Genomic DNA, 18383 nt, shown 5'->3' on the forward strand with positions numbered 1-18383 from the left:
TTGTACTTAGCCAATGCAATCAGTGAGAATGACCTTCCTGGGCTTAATCTGTTATAACCATGGATGCTTTTTGCATACATTATTTCACACATCCTTGTAACAGGGCTTTTAATGAGCCCTGTCCCAGAGGGATCAATAACAACCCCAAGGCCATGACATTGGCAAATGGTACACCTCCCTTATTCCAGAAGCCACATGTTGAAGCCAGCATCAAATGGCTTCGCACCAGTCCGGCCGCTGCTGATGTACCATATCTAGTCCCATGTACCTTACATACTTAGAGAGTAAGTGGAGACACAGCCAGAGCACAGTGACCACACGGTGGGAGCACTTACAGCTTCATCACTGCAAAGACCAATCAGGTGCTCTTTCAGACTCCCCTCTCCTCACCACCTCGGCCGGCCATGGCCCCTGCAGTCCACCTGCCAGCGCCCACATCAGTGCCTGAGCACACAAAGGAGGTTGCTCGGTCCTCAGCCCACCTGAGCCCAGGGTGGGGCCCTGCTACAGCCCTGCTCTGGCCCGCTCCAGCTCCTCCTGTGGCCAAGTCACCACCTTTACCCACCTCTGAAACCGGGTCCCCATATAGGTGTGCATTCTGCTTCCTTTGCCCTGTGCCCAAGGCATCTGCCTGCACCTTTCTCCTGCCTGCTGGCTCACTCGCAGGAAGACAGCCTCCCCATCTGCTGGCCCGGATTCCAACCCTGGTCCAGAGCCTTGCTATGTACACGCACCCTCTCCAGCATCGACCGGACCACCCTACCCTCTGCACATGTCACGGTTTCTTCCAGATGGACTTCCTCCCAGAGCCTCCAGCGGGATCTGCCGTTCTCAACAGCACCTGCGGGTTTGTCTTTAGACACATAATGTCCTTAAAAGCTATGAAATGAGGTCTTCTTACAGGAACGCATCATGTTAGCAATCACAAAATTAATGTCAAAAGCTAAATTAGAGCTTATTATTATTTTTAAGTCATTCTAAAAACTTTGCATGAAACGCCATGTTATTAAAAGTGCTTCATCCTTTTAATACAGAGGAAATTCCCAACGGGTCCCAAGTACCTCATGAATACTGACGTTGACAGGTAAATAACCAGTATTGATACTGAGGCATTCAGTGGGAACACAATTAATGACAAATGGAAAGAATCCACTCACTTAAAATTATAGCAAAATGTTGTAATTCCACTTTGATTTGACTGCATTTTTCTTGCAATTGGTCTTTTTCCATGGCTTCTCTCTGGAGGGAAGTTAGGAATATCTTCCAATATTTAATTCCAATATTTAATAAGGAATCACCCCCTTCTTAAGGACATCCTTGTGTTTCGAATCTGGTGTTTGGCCTCGATTGAACAGACGGGATTTTCCATTTGATATTTTAGAGAGACCTTGGATCTGCATCTATAGTCAGTCCTGAAATCCTACCTCTTCTGATAATACCGCCATTCAGTTAGCTGGTTAACAAACACATTTACAGCACTTAGCAAATGCCAGGCAGAGTTCTAAACACTGCAAACATTAGCACCTATGGCATACACCCCTATGTGCAGAAGCATAACCTTGTAAAGTTAAGTCCATGAAGATGAGGCTCCACATATAATTTAAAATTTTCTAGAAGTTAAATTTGCCTTTAACTTTATACTATCTCAGGCCAAAGTGTATGTGTGTAGGGATGTGTGTGTGTGTGTGTGTGTGTGTGTGTGTGTACACAATGCTACAGTGAGAAGTTAACAGGATGGGAGAGGGCTGCGTGAGAAGTGACTGTTAACGCCTTTCTATTTGGGGTGATGAGAAGGTTCTGGAATCAGAGTGGTGATGTGTGCACAGCTTTGTGAATATTCAAAACTATTCTGAGTATTTTTACTGATTTATACACTTTGAACGGGTAAATCGTACAGCACGTGAATTGTACCTGGATTTTCTCTTACGTTAGTTAACAAGCTAAGAAGACAAGAGCAACAGTTCTCTTGCTCCTTCTCATGTTCTCGTTGTCCAGACTCCAAACTGGCCACGATGTTTCTCCCTCTTGCCTGCGTCCAGCTGGAGAGAGAGGAAGCAATGACATTGGAGGAAGAGAGAAGAGAAGGTCTGGCAGGGCTGCGGGGGCAACCAGAGCAACCGTCACCACTCGGGAGCAGAGGACGTGAGCAGAACTGAACATCCGGCGCCTCGCCCTGGCCTCAAGCCGCCTCGAAGCTTCTGCGTCCAGCAGCCAGGTGGCAGCAAGCCGGGGCCGATACACCTGTCTGGGGGCTGCTGGGGGCTGGAGTGGGGTGGTGGGGACAAGCAAGGGACAAGAAGATAAACAAAAAAAGTGTCCGTGCAAGAGGCGCACGACCTTCAGGAGGAGAAAGGCCAGGAGGGAAGGCCTTGGCACAGGGAGATGCTCCTGAGACAGAAGCAGAGCTTAGAGTGCAGGGACCCGTGGCTTCTGCCGGGGAACAGGAAAGCTTCCAAAGCAGGTACATTTAAGCGGGTCTTGAAGGATGATTACAGGTCCACCGGAGGCCAGGGGAACCCACGCCAAGGACGCAGTAGAGAATAAGGGTCAGAAATGACCGTGAAAGTAGCACATAAATGCATCGTGGTGGCAGAGACCAGGAAGAACACCCAGAGATGGCCTTGGGCCCCATGCTGAGAAAGGGACCCAGCAAAATGCTTTCAGAAGGTGACAAAAGACGGTGCGCTGTGCCTGAGAAGAGCCACCCACGCTGGAGGTGGACAGATGCTGGATCTGGAAACACGGGAAGAAGACGCTGAGAGAGAGGACTCAGCCCAGGTCACTCCCGGGGCTTCTGGCTTCATAACGGGAATTCCATGCTGGAAAAGTCAAGTTTTCTGAGGCTGTGGAGACCTTCTGAGGCATGCGTGGGTCTGGAGCTCGGGGCACAGGCAGTGTGCACAGACTTGGTGGGGCTCAGCCTGCCAGGACACGGAAGCTGTGGCCAGGAGAACAGGGCCAGAGCTCGGGACACACAGACCCGCTGGGGGCTGGGAGAAGAGGAGGGTCTGTCAGGAAGCCAGATAAAAAGAGAAGGCGTGCACACAGGCAGTGAGAAGAGGGGAACGATGGAGGGTGTGTCCAGAGAGGTGGCCACCGAGAAATGTGGGGGTCGAGGGAGGGTTGTCAGTCATGGCCGCCAGGAGGCCTCTTGGATGAACGCCGCCCTCAGGGCTAAAACCACATCACCCCACGCGCTCCCCAGGTCCACCACGATTTCTCCTAGAGAAAGGGCTAGGCTTCCGCGTCCTGAACAAAAAGGATGAGGCCCAGACAGACTCATCACCTGTCAGACGCCAGGCTCTCCTGACACGCTGGCTCCCTTGACCCTGCCCGCCTCGCCGAGAGCAGATATTCCTGAGCCAAGCCTGTGCTCACGGCAACACGGAAGCCTCTCACAGACAGCGCTCTGCACGGGCCTCACAGTCGTCCTCTGCACACTCCCAGAAAGTGCTTTCTGGAAGCTTTTTATAAATGCAGCATTTTCTGCGTCTGGCAAAAAGATCTGTTGAGAAAAAACAGGAATGAGCCATTGAATGAGAATGAGAAGTGTATGTGCTTATGTAATATGGATAACGTAGCCATCACACGAGCCATAACCTAGTCCCTCCTCACTGGGCCTCAGTGGTGGAAGACTCTGTGCTGCTTTGGTCTGCATTCTAACTCTTCCGGGCTCCCATGATCCCAGGCCACCTGCACCGAAATCAACTTCATTCACTTTGTGAACAAACAGGTTAACTTTGATCTGAAGCTTTGATCAGGTCCCCATTTAAATTTATTCTTTATTTGAAGGTTTCTACAAGGCTCAAATCTGCCAAAGAATTTTTCAAAATGGAGGTTGGAGCCTGGGTGGTTCAGTTGGTTAAGCACCCGACTTTGGCTCAGGTCATGATCTTACAGCTCATGGGTTCAAGCAAGCCCTGCATCGGGCTCTGTGTTGACAGCTTGGAGCCTGGAGCCTACTTTGGATTCGGTCACCATCTCTCTCTGCCCCTCCTCTGCTCTCGCTCTCTCTCTCAAATATAAATAAACATTAAAAAAATTAAGTCTACAAAATGGAGGTTTCCTACTTGCCCTATGGGCTCAAGAATAATGCAGGTCCTTTCTCTCTCTTCTTATGTCATATCAGTGTCTGTCCTGCCAAAGAGGAAGTAGCTCTACGTCCCCTCCGGAGCCCTCTGAACCAGCGTCCACAGGTGGAACAGACCGTGGTCTCTGCTTTCCACTCCTACCTGGCTTTTGGAGAGCTCTTGTGACTTGAGCTGATGGTGAACTTCACCCAAGCTAGCCCCATAGATCTCAGAGACTCCCAGAAAGCATTTGAAATCCAGAAGATTCTGATTCAGTTAATCTGATGGGACTCAGGAGGCCACAGTTTTGTGTTTTTTTCCTGAATATAATTTATTGTCAAGTTAGCTAACATACAGTATACACAGTGTGATCTTGGTTTAAGGAGTAGATTCCTATGATTCTTCACTTACATAAAACACCCAGTTATCCCAACAAGTGCCCTCCTCAATGCTCATCGCTCAATTTCCCTTCCCCTCCCGCCCCCCCCCATCAACCCTCAGTGTGTTCTCTGTATTTAAGAGTCTCTAATGGTTTGCTCCCTCTCTGTTTGAAGCTGTTTTTCCCCCTCCTTTTCCCCATGGTCCAGAGTTGGACCCACAAATATATGGCCAACTAATCTTTGACAAAGCAGGAAAGAGTATCGAATGGAAGAAAGACAGTTTCTTTAGCAAATGGTGCTGGGAGGACTGGACAGCAACATGCAGAAGAATGAAACTAGACCAATTTCTTACACCATACACAAAAATAAACTCAAAATGGATGAAATGCCTAAATGTGAGACAGGAAGCCATCAAAACCCTAAAATAGAAAACAGGCAACAACCTCCTGGACCTCAGCCGCAGCAACTTCTTATTCGACACGTCTCTGAAGGCAAGGGAAATAAAAGCAAAAATGAACTACTCGGACCTCATCAAGATAAAAAGCTTCTGCACAACAAAGGAAACAATCAACGAAACTAAAAGGCTAAAAGGCAATCTACGGAATGGGAGAAGATATTTGCAAATGACACATCAGATAAAGGGCTAGTATCCAAAATGTATAAAAAGCTTGCCAAACTCAATACCCAAGAAACAACTAATCCAGTGAAGAAATGGGCAGAAGACATGAATAGACAGTTTTCCAAAGAAGACATCCATATGGACAACAGACACATGAAAAGATGCTCAGCATCACTCATCATCAGGGAAATATGAATCAAAACCATACTGAGATATCACCTAACACCGGTCAGCGTGGCTAAAATTAACAACTGAGGAAACAGCAGATGTTGGCAAGGATGTGGAGAAAGGGGAGTCCTCTTGCACTGTTGGTGGGAATGCAGACTAGTGCAGCCCCTCTGGAAAACAGTGTGGAGGTTCCCCAAAAAATTAAAAATAGAACTACTCTACAACCCAGCAATAGCATTACTAGGAATTTATCCAAACGATACAGGAGTGCTGGTGCACAGGGGCACATGGACCCCAATGTTCATAGCAGCACTCTCAACAATAGCCAAAAGATGGAAAGAGCCCAAATGTCAATCAACTGACGAATGGATCAAGAAGATTTGGCTTACATATACAATAGAATACTACATGACAATGAGAAAGAATGAAATCTGGCCACTGGTAACCATGTGGATGGAACTCGAGGGTGTTAGGCTAAGTGAAATAAGTCAGAGAAGACAAATAGCTTATGTTTTCACTCATGTGGAATTTAAGAAACTTATCAGGAGTCTACAGCTTTAAAAATGCCCCCATTTGTCCAGCCAGGTCATGCTTTGATAAAAGATGCCCAGGATAAGTCGTTCTGACCCCAACTGTGACCTCAGCACGTCACTCTAGCACATTAGCAAGACAAAGGTGATGTCAAAGTGTCAGTGTGGTGTATTGTTTCAAACTGCTTGCTGGATTTAGAGTTACTGTATGAACTTTCAGACACCCCAGTTTGTCCCACAGAAGAGTTGACATGACTTATCAAATGCCACCCCCATGCATAGAGTTTTTACAGTAAAATAGTAAAATAGTGAAGAACTGAAAATAATCTTCTCCTTCCTGTCTCAGAAGGCCTGCTGCCTGGTAGATATTACTGAGCAATGTCCCTGAGGCAAAGACCAGAAGGGCAGCCCCCAGTCGCTCCATAAAGCCCTCGGCAGGGGGCAAAGCACTTGCTTGGGAGCAGAGAGGAGGGAAGATTAAATAATAATAATAATGGCCAGGAAGCTCAAGGCCTTGAGCCAGAAGCACTGTCTCACATCATCTTCCTACACACCTTCCAGATAGGGGATGGGACAGTGCGTATTAGTTTCCGGCAGCCGCTATAAGGAAGCACCACAAACGGAGTGAATTCACACAACAGTGATTTTTTTCCTCTCTCAGTTCTGGAGGTCAGAAGTCCAAAATCGAGCTGTTGGCAGAATTGTGCTCTCTCTAAAGGCTCTTGGGGAGAATCCATCATGTGTCTTCCCAGCGTGTGGAGGGTCCCTGGCTTGTGGCCACCTCCCTCTTACTCTTCACACCATCTTCTTCTCTGCACCTCTGTGGTCCTCTCATGTCCCCATAAGGACACTAGCCTGGGCGTGTAAGGCCCACTCTGACCCAGGATAACCTCTTCTCAAGGTCCTGAACTAATTACGTCTGCAAAGAACCTAATTCTAGGGGCGCCTGGGTGGCTTAGTCGGTTAAGCGTCCGACTTTTGCTTAGGTCATGATCTCGAAGTTCGTGGGTTCGAGCCCTGCGTCGGGCTCTGTGCTGACTGCCAGCTCAGAGCCTGGAGCCTGTTTCAGAGTCTGTGACTCCCTCTCTCTCTGACCCTCCCCTGCTCACGCTGTCTCTCTCTCTCTCTCTCTCTCTCCTAGAAACAAATAAAACATTTAAAAAAAAATTAAAAAAAAAAGAACCTAATTCTAAATAAGGCCATTTGCACAGGCACCAGGGGTCAGGATACAGACATATTTTTGGTGATTGTGAGACACGATCCAACCAGCTGCAGGGGTACTACCATGCTACCCCTATTTAGAGACAGAGACCTAAGAGAGAAAGTTCAGCAGCTGAGGAGGGCAGGGAACTGATAAGAAGCAGAGCACAGAGCAGAGGTATGTGCAGGTGCAAGTGTGTGTGAGTTCTGGAGACAGAGAGACGTCTTTGATCTCTGGTTATATCCCAAAGCAAGACTGAGTACCCAGAAGTGGCATTGGTTTCGATCCTTCTAGAACCAGGACGCTCGAGCAGACTGTCTAACCCTAGAGCGCGGGCCACCCAGCCACAGCGTGGCCCAGAGCAGGCAGCCCTCTACCCAGCCCCGTCTGTGCGGTCGGCACCAGAGACAGCTACCCCGAAATGGAAAGACACAGTTTCAAGAAACGCATGCACTGGCTTTTCTCCTGAGTGAGTCAGGACGCTGATTAACAAAGACTCGCTGACAAGGGTCTCACCTGAGACTCACAAGGCGGGGCCTTAATTTATAGGGATTGATCATAAATCCTCATTTAATGGGAACCCCTCCTCAGCTTGTGGGGAATATGTCAGCTGTCACAGCACCAGGGGCTTCGCTTTCCTCCCCCGGTGAGTTGAGCCTGATGCTTGGAGAGAAGGCGCATGAACCAACCTCTGGAAAAATTACAGAAATCGAGGAAGAGACGTCTGAGATTCCAGACCACTGATCCCAGACCGAAGGAATTACAGTAGAGGAGGTGACGGCGGCGGCGGGACGCCAAGTCAGCGCACACTTGCCACTCGCTTGGAGGAAGCGGGAGGCAGCGGGGAGGGGACGGTTGGGAAAGTTAACTAACCTGCCGAATGGATGGTCCCTCACCCACGTTTCAGAGCCTGGGAGAGAACAGCGAGAACAAAGGAGCCGGCCCCAGTGCAGAGAGCCCTTACAAGCCATCCTGCCCTGTCCCCGAGCTGGGCGAGCCGACGCCACACCAGAGAAATCGGGAGGCCCCCGGGGGTCCAGGCTCCCGACCCAGCTCACCGCATCGTGAGTTCACCGAGCTCCCCGGTGACTGTGACCAGCTAGAACTGCTTTCTTCCCAAAGCGCCGGGAGGCCGCCGGAAGGGGGTGCAGATTGTAGCATGGGGCCCAGGCTAAGCGGCGGGGCTGAGGGGCGTCAGGCAGAACCTTGGGTTCAATTCAAGCGGCCCAGCTTTTTCTGCAAAGATGCCCCGTGCGAGGAAGCAAAGAGCCCAGACACCGGCTGTTAACGTCGAGGAGTCAGACGCTAGTCCTACCAAATGAGTGTTCCAGAAATGCAAAGACACAGAGGGTATGTATCTACAACCTCTACTGTGGTTGGTGTGGAGATGGTGAGTTCTCCAGCACTCAGGCCCCGACGGTCTGTGCTCCCGCCCCGGGGCCTAACCCCCACCCCCCGCCCACGACGCACAGACCAATGACCCACGGACTCTCGTCTCTGTCCTGGCTCAGCCTCATGCGTCCCGCTCTGCAGACAGAGCTGATCCCCTTCTGCCTCTCGTCACCTGGAAACCTGTCCCTTTGTCGTCCTGCCCGCAGGAGGGGGGCCACCGCCTCCCCTCAGGTCTCCGGGCGGACGGGTCTCCACGGGATCCCGTGTGTCCTCTCCTCCTAATGTCTTAACTCCTTCGATCCTTTACTCCCAACTGCGCCGTCCTCACTGAGACCCTCCCGCCCCTCATGGAGCCACTGGCCGTATGCTCCTAACTGCCCCCCCCCAGCTGCTTCCCGAGGGCAGGCCATGGGCCTGCCTGAGCGCCCCCACAGCCCCTGAGCCTACGTGGGCCCCCGCGTGACCCGCAGGCCTCCCGCAGCCCCACGTGCCCACCGCCACCTTCATGCCATACCCGGGCCCAGCGCCCACCCAGGTGCTGAGCCCCCTTCACAGCCCCTCTCCCCACCGCCCGCCTCCCCACCCTCATCCCTGGACAACCCTTTGAAAGCACCCGCCCCACAGGGTCAGCTCATGCCCGGCTCCTGGCCCCTCCCTGCTCCTCTGCCATCGACTTCTGCGCGCCTCCGTCCCTTCCCTGCTGTGGTGGGGAGCTCCTCGAGAGAGACCCGCCCCAGGACTTTCCAAATCCCAGAGCCCCCCGCTCTGCTGCACAGACGTGTGGGTCACAGTCTCCCGGCCCCGCCTCAGGGACCCGCGTGGTGACAGCATTCACCTTAGACACGATGCGAAGGGCCCTCCAGGTCTGCGGGCTCCCTCCAAACCCCCAGCTGAACCATAACAGCAGCAGACAAACCCAAATTGAGGGACAGATGCACCTGACAGGCCTCCTTAAAATCCTCCCCCAGGCAGGGGAGAAAACCAGGGAGACAGTGTCCGCGGTGAGCCTGGACCCTTGTCCTGTGACCAGGGTAGCATTTCCTTCCTGCCGGGCGAGCTGGCTGTGAGGACTCTCTGGCACGGGGCGGGGGAGGGGGTAGGGACCAAGAAAGTGTGGCCACCCGGCTGCTTCCTGCCCGCCCCCCAGCCACTGTCTCCAGCCCGAAGCCACTCCCCGCCTGAAAGTGCCAGCTCCTCTCCACCTTCGGCAAGGTCGCAAAGGCTCTGCTTGGTGTGGCCGCGCCTCTGCTCCAACTTACTTTCCCTCCCCGCCCTCCTCGCCGTGGGCAGCCATGCTGTACCCCCTCCATCCCTCAGGCACCGCAAACTCTGCCCTGGTGGCCTGTCCTCCCCGGGCTGACATGCCTGTTCTCTGACTCCAGGCTTCCCCTTGAATCCCCCTCGGAGCAGCCGCTCTGCCTGTCGGGGACACCTGCGTCCCTCCAATGGGGGGCTTGGTCACGGCGCTAGTCGTCACCCTCAGTTACGACGTCCTCCCTGCTGACCGCCAGCCCCGGTGAACCCTGGGCCCCGTGCAAGCGGGGATCGCAGACGATCTCAGGGGACCCAGGCCCAGACGGCTCCGGATGCCTAGTGGCGGCAGGAAGGCATGATGCGGTCTGTGGCGAAGCCTCATGGGAAGGCCGTACAGACTCTGGCGCTGGCTATGCGGGGACCTGAAGTGGGACTTTGAGAGTCTGAGAGAGCGTATCTCCTGCAGAGCCTCCTGCCCCGTAAAACAGCAGATAAAGGCCCCACTTCGTACGGTTGCCAGGGTCAAATAAGACTGTGAATTTAAAGATCCAAGGACCGTGTCTGGCACAGAGTAAGATGCTCGTTAGCCCCTAACTTTTTAAAGATATGGTTAAGCCAACAGTGTGGGTTGTTTAAATCCTTTCCCAACCCAGCTCCACTGCGATCACGTTCCTGTACCCACCGAAGGGCCTCGCGTTTGGTCTCTACCCTAAGTCACACCAAACGGCCCCCCCCCCCTTTTATTTTAATGTTAACTTTCTACCTTTCCCATATATCCTGAGTTCCGGAAAGATGATAACAACACTTACTGAAGCAGATATTTCTTCTGCTGCTAGAAAACACAAGATACATTATAAACGTGCCCTGAGGTAAAGGGTAGTAATTCCGCAGGGTCTAAGGAAGATTGAGGGAGAAGGCGAATCTGAACAGAAAACGGAAAGGGAGAAAGTAAGACCTCGGAGCTCAGCCCTCAATCCCGTCTTGGCTTTTAAACTCACCCCAGTCAACTTACAGAAAGAAAGTCTTTTTTCTTAGTGATAATTACACCACTTACCCAAAAATGGTATAAAATGGTGGAAAAAGCATAATTTATGGTAGTGACGACCAATGTCTGTCAGGAGAAACAACGTGCAAGAAAGGGGAAGAGGTTGAAATCCCCCAAAACCATGGGGTGGGGCGGGGGCGAAGCCTTGGATAGGGCCACCGGGCCCGGCACCTCCGTGCCCAGGAATTAAAGGGCAGCTACACAACAACTGGCCCCAGAAAAGCACGTAAGAGTGCAGAGAACATAGCCCTGCCAGACAGATGTGCCACGGCTTTGTTTCCGGGCGCTGGGGCGTTCTTGAAGGTTCGTTGTGATGTGAGGGGGCCTGTGCACGGCGAGAGGGAGACATGTGGGGAGCTCGCTCTCCGCGAGGGTCGGACGGGCGCTGCTGTGGACAGCTGGCTCATCGCCAGGCGCGGCTGCTAAGTGAAGCCACGCCTGAGCCCGTGTTCCCTGAACAGAGTCAGAGATCGCGGGAGCAGAAGGAAAGTGGGCGTCCTTGCTTCTAACCCTTCAGACCTCGGGTGAGGACAGGGAGCTCAGGGCCAGAGTCTCAAACTCCTGAACGCGCCGGGCCCAGGGCCCCGTTGGACATACTGCACCGCCCAACTGCTGAACTCAGAGCTGCAGCTCTGTGCCCAGAGATGCTGGCTGAGGCAAACCCCTAAGACAGCCATGTCACCAGACAGGCCGCTCCAGATGCGGGCAGAGCAGCTTTTGGTCAGATGGTCACTCACCAAAAAGCGCAGCACCGCCAGGCTGAAGGCCGGGCCAGGGCCCAGCACCTGGACTCTGGGGAAGGCAGCCAGGACAGCGGGGACATGGGTGTGTCCAGCTCCCCTGGGGGGTTGGAACAAGCCCTCACTCAGGCAGGCGGCGGCTCCAGCCAGAAACCCCCCATCTTTTGTGTGCGGCTGAGTGTTGTGGGCCAAACGGAGGTTCCCCAAAAGTTACGTCCACAGGCTGAAGTCAGAATGTGACCTGGTTTGGGGAAAAGGGTCTTTGCAGCTTTCCGGGGGTCGGTGCTCCTGCAGCCAAGGACTCCTTCTCCGGCGCGTCACATGAAAGGTCCCTCCGCTACCTCCAGAAGCTCTGAGCTCAGCACTCAGCTACAGTGCCGGGGGGCGGGAGACATGACCAACATGGCGGCCAGCCCAGGCTGCAGGGGCTCCCGGGACAGAGAAACTTCAGCTCTGACCCAGCAAGTGGCAGGCAAACCAGCACCAACAGCTCATCCTCCCTGCAGCCCCCAGAGGAAGTCTGCCTGAAAGTCCCCTGACCTGGGCACCCCCACACACACCACACAAACCCTCCCCAGGGGCCACCTGTCACCTCCCTAGGGACCCACACCCCATAATGAGCATTGGCCGTGTCAGGAGGATATGGGTGGAAAAGTCCACAAAGGTCTCCTTTGCACTAATCTGGACACTTCCGTCTTCTGGGGTCCCCCCCATCCCCCAACACTGCACCTTCTTCTTATTGGTCTTGACTTCCTGCCAGCCGGCGGCTGCCGGTCCGCACAGGGAAAGCCCCGGACACGGCTGCCGCCCCTGGCGCCTTCGTCCCACCCACGTCAAGTCACCAAGCTCCGTCTCCATGAACATGGAACCGGGGAGGACACACACCAGCTTTGCACAGTCCCGCCTCCTCCACGGGGATGGGCAAGACCCGCTCTGAGGGTGAGGGGGTGCAGGCACGCAGATGTCAGGGGTGGGGGCAGCCACGCCGCGAAGCATCACAGGCCCAGGCGGGTCTGAGCCATCCCTCCCCTGGGATCCCAGCCCCAGAAGCTGGTCCCCAGGGCAGCGTGACCCAGCTTCCATCATGTGTCCCCCCAAGCTGCCCCCATCAACTTGGGTTGACCCCGTCCATGCCCCTCGGGGCAAGGGTTCACCTCCCGGGACCATCCACAGACAGATCTTCACCCCCCTGGGCTTCCCAGGCGTTCCCAGCAGGCATGGACCTTGGCAGTCACTTTCTTCTTGGAGTTGTAGTCAGTCCCTGTCTTTCTGGAGAAATGCCATTAGCCAATCCTAAGGCAGCTTTTTGAGTCTGAAGACGGGACCTCACGTGACGCTGAGGGCACCCTTGCCCTGTGCCCTCTCCTCACTGAGACTCTCAGGCCACCTTAAGGATGAGGGGCTGAGGAAGGGTATCCAGACAGAAGCTCAAGATCTACGAACGGGAAAATAACGTGAAAACCTATAGGCGACGTTCACATCAAGTGGCCCAGGTGCCTACTTTCAAACGTGCCACATCGCTGAGGAATAACCTAGGATCCTAGGACCCACCAGTCTACACAGGAAGGAATCTGCCACCTTGTCCAGGCATCTACCCAAAGCCGGAGGCGGGAGCTGCTGACCAAGGGCCCCAGTCGGCTGGGAAATGGTCCAGCCTCAGGTGGCTGCGGCCCCAGCAGAGCTTTGCTCGCTCGGGACTCAGGAGCAGTGACCCTGCGGGGACAGGTGTGGTCCCTGAGGATGGTCCCGGGAGACGCAGGGACAGGGAGACTGCTTCGTGGCCTGACCGACCGTGTTTCCCCCGTGCTGAATCGTTAGTCCCACGTTGCCTCCTCTGTGACATCAGACTGAGCTCAGGGAGGAAGTCACATCACGCGTGCCAGGACTTCCCGAGTGAGGGAGACGTTACTCCGTGAGAGTGCAGGGCATCGGCCCCACTCTTACACCCATTTTGCAAATGAGAAAGCTAAGGCTCAAAGACAGCAAATCACTTTATCAAGATTTATCACACAGTAGGGTCGACTTTGTACCTGGGGGTCCAGACTCCTGTTCTAGAACTTCACCCCTTCATTTAACACACATTCATCCCAGGCAGATGTGAGCCAGACGCAGCTTTAGGCACCGAGGACGCAGCAATGAGCAAGATGAGTAGCGACTCGTGCCCGCGGAGGCTCACCCCCCGGGGGGCAGGGCAGGCACCCAACTGACACGCAGGTGCAGGTCAGATGGTGGGAACGGAGTGCCCGGCAGGCACAGATGCTTGCGTGCCTCATCTGCTACCCTGAAGGTCGCAAACATTCCTGAAGCAAAGACAAGTTTACACGGACCCCCAAAGCCCCCTTTTCTTTGCAAAGGTAAAACTAATCCGAAGGGATCGCTAGCAGAAACGAGAGAATGGTCCCGCCCGTACACTTCGTTGAACTCCCGCCCCCACCTCCCCCAGCCACAGACTCATCTGGGCGTCATCAGGATCTGTGGATCCCAGAGGGAAATTCAGGCCAGTGGCTGGGACTGCTCTCAGCTTGGACACTGGTTTCTACTTCACACCCCCCACCCCAACACCAGCTGGCCAGGAAGGCCTCGGAGCTGGCAGTCCCGAGACCCACCACCGTGCAAGCCCTCCCTTCAGAAGCTGGCCAGATTCCCTAAGTGACACCACAGGGCCTTCCCCCCCACCCCCACCCCGCTGCCACCACCTTTCCACCCGCTCGGAGGTGCCTTGGAGGCGCAGAGATCTTGGCACCCTGTGAGGGAAGGGGGCCACCTCTAGGGTGCTTTCCTGGAAACCGATGACGGTGACAAATGGCCCTCTGTCTAGAAGGCTCAGATGCCCGTAATGGTGAGCACCCAGCCATGCCACATTAGCAGGGTCCTGAGAAAGGGGGCCACCCAGACCGCCTCCCTCAGCCTCTATTCACACATCCATTCTCTTCCTGCAGCGGAAGCAGATCCAGTGAAGGGGCAACAAGGCAGGCGAGGCTGGCTTCTGAGCCCTGGGCAGTGGCTTCACCCTGGGCTTGAAGGGAAGCCTTTGATTCTGCGTTCGCTGGAGGCTCAGCTGCGGAATGCAGAAATAAGGGGTTCGAGCTAGGGGAGGCAGCCGAGAGTGCACCCCTTCTTCCCCGCACTTGCCCACTGCCAGGAAGAAGCCACCCTGTCTGAGGGCTCCCCACCCGCTTCCGATCCCTCGTGGGTCTCCCTAAGCCTCCCTGAACCCTCCCTGGCTTCTCCCAGCCTCCTCTCTCCCGCCTCCGAGCTGCATTACTACTGCCAGCTCCCTCCTTGGACTGCATTAAGCACTCAGTCTACAATGCCTGATGAATTGGATTAAAAAGCTGGAAATCGTTAATCGGAAATCAGCGTCAGGTTCCGTTTGTGCCGGTTCCCAGTTGTTAACACGTGGGGAGGCTCCCGGGTTAGGGAGGCAGAAAGCAAAGGAAGGCATCTGTCCCGCGGCCGGCCCAGGGGACACGTGCCCAGGCGCCCAGCTGCCTGTATGGCCTTGTTTCCCCCGCTGGGCAGAGGCATCACCGCCTCCCTGCGACCCCCCTCCCCCCGCCCGACAGAGACTCAATGCCCTCATTTTGTCCCCAACCCTTCATGCCACACATCCCAAGCCCAGCCGCTGAGACACCTTCGGGGTGTAGCTCTAGGGAACTTTTCATGCTGTGGGCGAGTGCGCGGCACCTTACAGTTACCTGGGTACACATTTGCCCCTTCGCAATGCCCCGGCCCCTCAACCTGGGCCCCCTAAACACAAGAACCCCATCCTATCCACCCTGTACCCCAATACCTACCTGTGCCTGGCGCACAATGCGAGCTCAGCAGGGCTTGTCTGGGCCCCAGCCCCTGAATTTCTGTGGTGGGATTCCTTTCTTCTGCTGTGATCTAGCCTGAGGCTGTCTCCTCTGAGGCCTTGAGGCCTCCCTGGGGTCGAAGGGCTACGGTGGCCTCAGCTCTGTACCTTAGGATCTCACCCGAAGTCTGGACAGTGAGCTGTGGAATGTCGCAGTGCCCTCCCGGGCCATCTCAAGTCCTAGATGCCCAGTCCTGAACTCGGCACCCACACATCCACCACGCTCCCTCCTTACCCCCTAAATACAATCGCTAATAAGGCAAAGTCACCAACCAGAGTAAGCCACAAGATTGTTAAAAATCTAAGAAACAACAGATGAATATAGGGGAAAGGAAAGAAAAATAAGATAAAAACAGAGAGGGAGGCAAACCATAAGAGACTCTTTTTTTAAATGTTTTTTATGTCTTTATTTTATTTTGAGAGACAGAGCGTGAGCGGGGGGAGGGGCAGAGAGAGAGGGAGACACAGAATCTGAAGCAGCTCCAGGCTCTGAGCTGTCAGCACAGAGCCCGACGTGGGGCTCGAACCCACGGACCGTGAGATCATGACCTGAGCCAAAGTCGGACGCTTAACTGACTGAGCCACCCAGGCGCCCCCATAAGAGACTCTTAAATACAGAGAACGCACTGAGGGTTGCTGTAGAGGAGGTGGGGGGAGGGGCTAAATGGGGGATGGGCATTCAGGGGGTGAGCCCTGGGTGTTGTATGTAAGCGATGAATCTACCTGAAGCCAAGGCCACACTGTATGTTAACTAACTTGAATTTTAAAAACACATTTAAGAAAACTTGTTTTTAAGTTTATTTATTTTGAGAGAGAGAGAGCATGAGCAGGGAAGGGGCAGAGAGAGAGGGGGAGAGAGAGAGTCCCAAGCAGTCTCTGCACTCCTGATGCAGGGCTCAACCTCACAAACCGTGAGATCACGACCTGAGCAGAAATCAAGAGTCAGACGCTTAACAGACCGAGTCACCCAGGCGCCACTAAAAAAAAATTTTAATTTTAAATTTTTCTAAGCTTTTATTTATTTTTTATTTTTTATTTTTTTTACAAATAGTTTATTGTCAAATTAGTTTCCACATAACACCCAGTGCTCATCCCCACGAGTGCCCTCCTCCGTGCCCATCCCCCCCCCCACACCCATCAGCCTCAGTTTTTGTCAGCCTTCAAGAGTCTCTCGTGGTTTGCCTCCCTCCCTCTCCCCCACTGTTTCCCCCCTTCTTCTCCCCCTTGGTCCTCTGTTAAGTTCCTCCTAATCCTCCTATACGTGCAAACATATGATATTTGTCCTTCTCTGCCTTTTTTTCTAAGCTTTTAAATTTAAAAAATAAAACACATAAAAATAGGAACCTTTCTGAGGCCAAAGCCACCCAGAAGACGTTTAGGATTAAAGCTGGAGAATGTGCCTGAAGTCCCCATTTCCGGCAGACACGACTGCCATGGGTCTAGAAAGGCTCAGCCTGAGAAGCAAGGAGCCAGCCAGCTTCACGGCGCCTGCTCGCCTCCTCCTCCCCCTGCACATGCCCCAGGAAGCTGTCCAAGTCCTCGAACCTGCTCCCCAACCCGCACGGAGCACATGAACAGCAGGCTGCAGGGCACAACGTCAATCCCCAAAATAAAGGAGAACACAGGGCGGGGGGGGGGTTGTGCTGGACCCTGGAATCGAGCGGCCGGGCTGACCTGCTGAGGTCTCCCCCGTCCAGAGGAGGCGGCGTGACCCACTCTCGAGGCTGGACACCCAACCCCACCTCATGCACATCCTGTACACCGTCCGAGATAAATGGGTGAGTGCCTCCTCTTGGATGCCTCCTTCGACTCGGAGCTCACCACCACTAATCCGTATTAGGCATGTGAATGATGACCTGGGACACCTCTGTGCTGAGTCACCTCTGGATCCTCGTCCTGGACCCCCTCATCCGGGAGAACGAGTCGACCCCACGTCCACATGTACCACGTCCAGGAGGCTTCTCATTCCCTGACAGCGCTGCCCATGAACTGGGCACACCTGGCCATTCCCCTCCTGTCTTCACGTCCAGCCTAGAACCCAGGGTCATACTGCAAATGTGCCCTGAGCAGGACGCAGCTCCAGGGAGCCCGTGCCTTGACGTGATGGGCTATTTCCGTCCCGGGGCCCAAGGACATTTGGGCAGGCTCTCCATTGTCCTGACTCTATATTTACAGCCAATGACCCTCATGTCATTTTCGGATGAACTATTGGCGAAACCAACCCTCCCACGGTCCTCACCCAGGCGGGCTCTTCCATACCCTAGTTTGAGACTTTGAAATAACCCCTACTGTCTATCTATCGAGACATGTGAATCTCTTACAATGCACGGACATGGGAAAGAACGCACAACACAGGCATATTGGAGAAGCTGCAAGCATATAAAAGAAAGGCATAGCCCGTTCCCCCAATTCCTAGAAATAAGATGACTATTACAGCTGAGCAAGGTTTTGCAGAGCTTCCTAGAAGACAGTGCAAAAAGGGAAGCATGACAGGTTTCCACAGCCCTATTCACAGTCCTCAGCCCTATTCACACAGCCCAGGGCAAACACCTGGGGGCGGCTCTTCCTGTGTCCCCGTTTCCTTCAGAGCTCTTGCTGCTACTATCTTTTCTTCCTTTGGCAGAAGAGAGTGCTCCCCAAGCCCTCCCTTGGTCATCTCACTGCCCGGTCTCAGCCCGTCCCGCCGCTGCGCAGAGGGACCCGCGGCTGTGCCATCCTCCGTGCCCACCCAGGCCGGGCCCCAACGTCACTGGGCCACTCGGTCTCCCTGCGAGATTCCCTGCCCACTGCAGCCCCTTCTTCTGGATGCCCCCCAGCCTCTCAGAGGCTTCCTCCTCCTCCTAGATCCATTTCTCAGACCTCACACCAGGCCCCCAGGCGCCCCCGCCCCTCTCCCCGTGTCCCTGAGATGACGGCAAAGCTCACCGCCTGTCTCAGGTGTGGCGGAGGCGCCCCCACGGTGCACAGGCAGGACCCAAGCCTGGCTCGGCTCCCACCCCCTGCTCGTCAGCTCGGCCGCCGCAACAAAGAACCAGAGTGGAGTCAACAATAGTCCTGTGTGTTGGCCAGGTCCTGGAGGCCGAGGGTCCAACATCAGAGTCCCGGTGGAGCTGAATCCCTCTGAAGCT

Source organism: Hyaena hyaena, unplaced genomic scaffold (genome assembly GCF_003009895.1).
Source record: "Hyaena hyaena isolate Hyena2069 unplaced genomic scaffold, ASM300989v1 scaffold_31, whole genome shotgun sequence".
In the NCBI taxonomy this organism is placed as follows: Eukaryota; Metazoa; Chordata; class Mammalia; order Carnivora; family Hyaenidae; genus Hyaena; species Hyaena hyaena.